We start from the raw sequence: 8245 nt of genomic DNA, 5'->3' as shown, positions 1-8245 counted from the left end.
ACATGTGCATAACGTGCAGGTTTGTTACATATGTATACTTGTGCCATGTTGGTCTGCTGCACCCATCAACTCGTCATTTACATCAGGTATAACTCCCAATGCAATCCCTCCCCCCTCCCGAGATGAAGTATATTTTAAAAGGAGCAACAACCAACACCAGCACCAGCTCCATAGGGGCTGTCCAGTGTACATTATTATCATCTCCTTGGGTCATGAGTGTTGATTTTTAGAACACAGTTTGGAAAGTAGTAATTTAGAATATCAATGTCTTTAACTTTACTTTTCGTTCTGTAAACATAACTAGCTTTTAAACAATTGTGTTGCTAATACACTAGCCTTTTTAGTTAATTCAATTGTCAGTAACTTTTACTTCAATTAAAAATGGCAAGTTTACACTCATAATAATGTCACTTTCCTCTCTCCCTTTTAACAATAGTTGAGAGGAAATTATGTTTTAGCAAAAACTGGACTCAAACTCTGTCCATTAAGTCCTGAGCTTTGGGACCTATTGAGTAATCACTAAATGTCTGTAGTCAGCCAAGTCTCTTAAATCTTTGAACACACATACACCAAAACTACTTTGACCAGAGTCCCTGGCTTCTTTTGAGTTCAAAAGATTTTGATGTGTTAGCATACAATTCAAAAGTAGCTTTGGAGATTAATCTTGCTCAAAGAAATTTCATGCTTTTTTTCTCATTATTCTACTTTGTAGAAGTCTACTTTTGAAAGTAAAGTAACTTTTAATTTGCTGTCAGCAAGTTTGAGAAATAATCATTTGATATATTCACTATTGGTGAAATAAAGGCTTATTGAGCAAATTAATAGGGTAAATTGGCTTCATGAAAAGATTTTGAAAAATGTTTATCACAAGTCAGTAGTGCAGTGTTGTCAGTGGGATAGGTGGAACTCACTGAGATCACTTATGCAAGGTTTTTTTTTTTTTTTTTTCAAAATACCATACATCATGAGAATATACTACAGAGAACTAAAGAGAAAGGAAGCTCGGAAATCTGAATCACGTTTACATTTATTAAAGTTCATCACTACTGCTTTGTAAAACATTCTTGTGTTTCAGTGTGTGATTAGAAGAGTGAAAATATATTTGGTTTATTGCCATCGCCTGTTAGGGAGAGTCAATACTTACAGGCATTTCTGATTTGTTACATAAAACACTTCACAGTACAGGACATGAAGTGCTGATAAAGAAGAAGTCAGGAAATCCTCTGCAAGTCAGGATCCAGGAGGAGAATTCGTAAAAATTGCTTTGGTAAACACCAAAGCACACAGGAGGCAGTATTTTACTAAACAGATATTATACTAAGATATTAACAGTTTTTGAAGTAATGCACATTCCTATTTTATAGAGATGCAGATGGATCTTTGACCTTATTTGATGAACAGTTATACTCATTTACTGTAAGTAGCACTTTTACTGAGGTTGTATTTTCATCATACACTTGTATCTGTTTCATGCTGAAGCCAAAGTCATCTTTTTAAAAATCTTTCCCATTTCATGTTGCATTTAGTCATCTTAAGTGTTGTAAAAAGAATATGCTGGAATAAGAATGGATCTGCAACTGTGTTTAGTTAGTTAGCTATTATGAGTAAATATGCTATCCAAAACAGAAAATGTATATATATATATTTTTTTTCTGAGGTGGAGTCTCTTTCTGTAGCCAGGCTGGAGTGCAATCGTGCAATCTCAGCTCACTGCAGACTCTGCCTCCCAGGTCCCTGTTCAAGCAATTCTCCTGCCTCAGCCTCCCAAGTAGCTGGGATTACAGGCATATGCCACCGTGCCCAGCTAATGTTTTTTTTCTTTTTTAAGGAAAGACAGGGTTTCACCATGTTGGCCAGGATGGTCGTGAACTCCTGACCTCGTGATCCACCCGCCTCGGCCTCCCAAAGTGCTGCGATTACAGGTGTGAGCCACCGTACCTGGCCCAGAAAATGTATCTTTTTAAAAGGTAACTGTGAGCTGTCTACAGGACCCTGCAACTCACTACCCAATTTTCGAAGCCATTCCTCCTTCTGTTCCACACAGGTTTCCACCATGCACATTACCCAGATGAGAAATGGAGGTGGGAGTTTTAGTAACGATTCCTCCTCCATTCCATCGACTCCCAGCACCAGCCAGGAGGACCTTCAGATCAATGTTCCTCCCACTGCCAACACACCCACGCCCGTTCACAAGCAGTCCAAGCGCTGGTCCAAGCTGTTTACATCTGAGAAAGGGAGTCACCCAGACAAAGAGAAGAAAGCCCCGGAGAGTCATGCTGACACCATCGGGAGTGGCAGAGCCATCCCCATTAAACAGGGCATCCTCTTAAAGCTAAGTGGGAAATGGCTGAAGAAACGGAAAAAGAAATATGTCACCCTCTGTGACAATGGCATGCTCACCTATTATTCAAGCTTAGGTGATTACCTGAAGAACATTCATAAAAAAGAGATTGAACTTCGAACATCTACCATCAAAGTCCCAGGAAAGAGGCCACCCCTAGCTACATTGGCCTGCGTGCCCATTTCCAGCTCTAAAAGCAATGGCCTATCCAAGGACATGAACAGTCTATGTACCTCAGCCAATTCAGACACCGGGCTGAGTGACTCCATATGCTCCAGCCCCAATATCTCCAGCACCACCAGCCCCAAGCTCAGCCCACCCCCCTCTCCTCATGCCAACAAAAGGAAACATGGAAGGAAGAAAAGCACCAAAAACTTAAAAGACGATGGCTTCTCCGGCACTGCTGAAGAACGAGAAGAAAACTTTATCATTGTGTCCCTCACTGGCCAAACGTGGCACTTTGAAGCCACGTCGTATGAGAAGCGGGATGCCTGGGTCCAAGCCATCGAGAGCCAGATCCTAGCCAGCCTGCAGTCATGCGAGCGCAGCAAAAGCAAGTTCTGGATAATGAGCTAGAGGGAGGCCATGGCCCTGCAGTCTATCCGAAACGTGGGAACTCCCACTGTGTGCACTGTGAGACCCAGAATCCTAACTGGGCCAGTTTGAACTTGGGAGTCCTCATGTGTATTGAATGCTCAGGGATCCACTGTAATCTTGGCACCCGCCTTTCCCCAGTCTGATCTCTGGACTTGGATGACTGGCCAGTCGAGCGCATGCAGGTTTTGTCATCTATTGGCAATGAGCTAGCCAACAGCATCTGGCAAGAGAGCAGCCGGGGCGGACGAAACCCTCAGTAGACTCCACAAGGGAAGAGAAGGGATGGTGGAACCGTGCCAAATATGAGCAGAAGCTCTTCCTGGCTCCATTACCCTCCAGGGAGCTGTCCCTGGGCCAGCACCTGCTGCAGGCCACCGCTGATGAGGACCTGCGGACAGCCATCCTGCTGCTGGCACATGGCTCCTGGGAGTAGGTGAACGAGACCTGTGGGGTGGGAGACAGCTGCACGGTGCTCCATCTGGCCTGCCGCAAGGGGAATGTGGTCCTGGCGCAGCTCCTGATCTGGTACGGGATGGATGTCATGGCTGGAGATGCCCACGGTAACACAGCACTGGCCTACGCCCGGCAGGCCTCCAGCCAGGAGTGCATCAAGGTCCTGCTGCAGTACAGCTGCCCCGACGAGCACGTGTAGTATCTGTTTAATTTTATTTGACTGCCGTCTCCTTGGTGCAAAAACAAAATGGGGAAATAAATAAGAATAACTCAGAAATTCAAAAGGAAATCACAAATTCAGCTAATAGCAGCATTTTCAGTACATTTCGTAAACTAAGTACATAGACAAAATGTTGATTTTTCCGACGGTAAGAGATATTTTATGTCCTTTTGCTTAGGTGTATGTGTTAAGTCTCAGGCCCTCCTGGGCGACATTGCCCGTGTCACACAGGCTTCTGTATTATGTATTTAGATACGTGAAAATATATTTGAAAAAAAGTTCATAATTGTGCATTGATTTTTGTACACATGGCACATTTTTTTTTTTTTTTTTTAATATGGTGTCTCACTCTGTTGCCTAGGCTGGAGTGCAGTGGCACAATCTCGGCTCACTGCAAGCTCTGCCTTCCGGGTTCACGCCATTCTCCTGCCTCAGCCTCCCAAGTAGCTGGGACTGCAGGCACCTGCCACCACACCTATCTAATTTTTTGTATTTTTAGTAGAGACAAGATTTCACCATGTTAGCCAGGATGGTCTTGATCTCCTGAACTTGTGATCCACCTGCCTCGGCCTCCCTAAGTGCTGGGATTACAGGCATGAGCCACCGTGCCCTGCTGGATGTTGATTTTTATCAAAAGCCTTTTCTGCATCTATTGAGAAAACCATGTGGTTTTTGTCTTTAGTTGTCTTTATGTGACAAATCACATGTATTGATTTGTGTATGTTGAACCAACCTTGCATCCCAGGGATAAAGCCTACTTAACTGTGATGGATAAGCTTTTTGATGTGCTGCTGGGGCTGAGTTTTGTTGAGAATTTTTGCATTGATGTTCATCAAGGATATTGGTCTGAAGTTTCCTTTTTTTGTTGTGTCTCTGCCAGGTTTTGGTATCAGGATGATGCTGGCCTCACAGAATGAGTTACGAAGGAGGAGGAGTCCCCCCTCCTCAATTTTTTGGAATAGTTTCAGCAGGAATGGTACCAGCTCTTCTTTGTACATCTGGTAGAATTCAGCTGTAAATCTATATGGTCTTGGGCTTTTTTTTTTTTGGTGGCCTATTTGTTACTGATTCAGTTTCAGAGCTCATTCATTATTGGTCTGTTCGGGGATTCTGTTTTTTCCTAGCTCAGTCTTGGGAGGGTGTATGTGTCCATGAGTTTATCCATTTCTTCTCAATTTTCTTGTGTGTGCATAGAGGTATTCATAATATTTTCTGATGGTTATTTATATTTCTTTGGAGTCAGTAGTAATATCTCCTCCATTGTTTCTGACTGTGTTTATATGGATTTTCTCTCTTATTAGTCTAGCTAGCAGTCTTTCTATTTTATTGATTTTTTTCAGAAAACCAACTCCTGGATTCATTGATCTTTTGAATACTTTTGTATTTCAATCTCCTTCAGTTCAGCTCTGATTTTGGTTATTTATTGTCTTCTGCTGGCTTTGGGGCTGGTTTTCTCTTGGTTCCTTTGTTATTTTAGTTGTGATGTTAGGTTGTTAAACTGAGATATTTCTAACTTTTTGGTGTGTGTATTTAGTGCTGTAAATTTCCTAAGACTGCCTGGGTTGTGTCCCAGAGATTCTGTTATGTTGTATCTTTTTTCTCATGAGTTTCAAAGAACTTCTTAATTTTGGCCTTAAGTTCATTATTTACTCAAAAATCATTTAGGAGCAGGTTATTTTATTTTAAATTGAACATCTATGAAATGTTTACACATTTTAACTAGCCTTTTTAAAAGTGCAATGAGAACTATTAACAAAGAGATAATAGATACATGAAATGATGCTTATCAATTTACTTAACTTTGCATTTTTCTGCCACTTCTATTTTGTGGGAGTCAAAGTCTCTTTGAAGGTCTCTAAGAACTTGCTTTATGAATCTGGGTGCTCCTGTTTTGGATGCATAAATATTAATATTTAGAATAGTTAAGTTTTCTTGTTCAATTCAACACTTTACCATTATGCAGTGCCCTTCTTTGTAGGCCAGTCCCAGAGAAAGCCTATTATATTTCACTCAATTTTCTTGGAAACCTGTCTTGTTTAAAGTGTGTTGGGACCCAGGTGCTATGAAGTATATTCTTATTCACCACCTACAAAATATATAAATTATTGATGCTGTTAAAAGACAAACTTTAGACAAATTTAAGAGAGTTTAATTGAGAAAAGAAAAAAAAAGATTTGCAAATCAGCCCTTAGAATCAAAGAAATTTCAGAGAGACTTTGGCACTGTTGCATGGTCAAATATCTATGGGAAAAAAATGTAATGTGCAGAAACCAAAACTGAGATACAGAAACAGCTGGATTGGTTGCAGCTCAGCATTTGCCTTATTTAAACAAAGTTTAAACAGTTGGCTGCCTATGAGTGGTTTAAGTATAGCTACTGGGATTGGCTGAGACTAAGCTGTTGTTACAGGGAAACATACTACTAAAGGTAGGCTTTTAGTTTGTTTACCTGCTAAATATGTGAGTATGGAGATTTTTCAGGCTAGATTTTAGTTTTATTCAGTAATACATTATGGGATCTGAAGGACACTTTTGTAAAGGTTGAAACAAACATATTTTGTGCACATTTCCATTTATAACAAAAGAAAAATGCCCCTTTGGCTCTGGTAAGTATGACAGTTTCTAAATTAAAAGAATATTGTTTACATCTGAATTGTTAATTCTAATATTAATTTCAAGTATTATTAATAATATGAATTTTCACTAAGCCTTCCCTTTTATACCCGTTTACGCTTTCAAGTCTAATTATAGTTCATTTTCATTTTAAAGATCAAGCCCCAATTGTTTCATGGTGTGCCTTTTTTCTAATTAAGTGTTTGAGACCAATGGGAGTCAGGCTGGAACCATATCATGTCACTTTTCACAAGCTGACATTCACAGTAAAAGTAGTTCTTGATTATTTCCCTAACAGCTTTGATGTTAAGAAAAAAGAAAAAGCAACAACATTGAGCTGTGTATATTCCCTCTTCATGCTCCTGGGTGAGAAATCATAGTTAGTAGCTGCTGATCTTGGAAATCAGAGTTTCTGCTACTTTGCTAGCAATAACCTAAATCAATACAGAATAACAACACAAGCCAGTATGTGGTGAGTCATGAAAAATAGATCAGTAGTGATATCAATTGAAAATGATACAGAAAAACTATATTATCTGGAAGGAAATACACAATTTTCTAACACTCTTTGTCCCGAATAGTTTTAACTATGGCACACAAAGCAAGCAAGCAGCAAATTACAGATAAAGATGACCGTTACTTTCTTTCTACTGTTAACACCCTCCGCTAATAGATTGTAACAGAATGACTATTTGGAGGGGTAAGCATTGGGAGAAGATGTCTATAATTTCATAGCATGTTTGGTAACATCATGACATTTTAATTTGCATAGTTTTGCTCTTTTTGAAACTGCATTTGTGAGGAGATTTTGGGGAACAGGGTTAAATGGTGACAGAATAGTGTCCTTTGTGAGTATGTGAACATGGAATAATTGGGATAAATAAATGGGGTTTATGTTTCATCTTCACTTCATCTCCAAGAAGTGAAGCATTATTTGTACCATTCCTTACATTTTATATATTTTAGGAATTTATAAGGTTCTTGTTTAAAGTAAGGTAGTAATTGGAACATGTTTAATATGAGCAACTTTGGCCAACTTTCTTATTTTTACATATATATATATGTAAAATTATATATATATATATAATGTTGTGAGAATTATGTAGACATTTAAGACTTTTTTCAGGCTTTGATACTGATTTCTGAAATAAATATGCTCCATAAAAATTCTTGCAATTTTTAATAGTTATGAACTTTCAAATCAGTTCCCAAATACTTAGTATTCTCACTATACTTTTGCAGAAAGTATATAAAGAGAAAATCATTACAACTGTGAAGTATTTTATTTCCCTCTGTTGAGATTTTGAGAGCTATTGTAGCCTTTCAGAGCTTAGATGAGCTACCTGAGGAATTATTTGCAAAGGGGTTGCAATCCTAATTTCAGACAAAACAAACTTTACAAACCAACAGAGATCAAAAAATAAGAAACCATGTTCTCAACTGATGGAATTGGAATATCTCAATTTATCAAATCTTGTAGAAATTTTCATAAGAAAAATATATTTTCTTCAGAAATATGTACTTGGGACCAAACTGTGTCACTTAATATTATTTAATATTTTAACTATGGGATTTTTCTAGGACTTGACTTTAATCCTTAGTGTATCATTGATTACTAATTCTTGTTACAGTATGATGAGGGCAATAACATTTTTGAAAGTTTAACCTTAAATTTTTGCTAATTCCTATAGTAGCAAAATATTTGTATACCTCTAAATAAATTCTGAGGAATCAAAGCAGTGATACATAATAAGTGAATACATATAAAATGTTGATTGCAAACAAAAGAAAGATGATTGAGAGAATATAATTTGTCAGGGCATTTTATTTGCAGGGCATAACAAAACTGGACAATATCTATCTCATACAGTCCTTGTGAATATTAGATACATTAATCTTATAAAGTACATGAAAGAATGCTTAGCACATAGTATGTGCTGTATGAGTATTATTTATTATCAGTAGTATTCTTAAGCATCTAGATTTAGAGCTACCCTCAGGCTCTACTGAATACAGTATGTA

At 38.4% G+C, this 8245-nt stretch overlaps 1 pseudogene across 1 annotated transcript; it reads left to right on the top strand.

Moving 5' to 3' along the window:
* Positions 1-1943: 1943 nt before the first annotated feature.
* Positions 1944-3642, top strand: LOC112617489 (annotated as a pseudogene). The gene has a single exon (XR_003117915.1). The product of XR_003117915.1 is annotated as an arf-GAP with GTPase, ANK repeat and PH domain-containing protein 11-like (transcript).
* Positions 3643-8245: the final 4603 nt, after the last annotated feature.

Source organism: Theropithecus gelada, unplaced genomic scaffold, assembly GCF_003255815.1.
Source record: "Theropithecus gelada isolate Dixy unplaced genomic scaffold, Tgel_1.0 HiC_scaffold_208, whole genome shotgun sequence".
Classification (NCBI taxonomy): Eukaryota; Metazoa; Chordata; class Mammalia; order Primates; family Cercopithecidae; genus Theropithecus; species Theropithecus gelada.
Note: the sequence above shows the minus strand (reverse complement) of the source record. Positions and strands in the feature narration are given on the sequence as shown.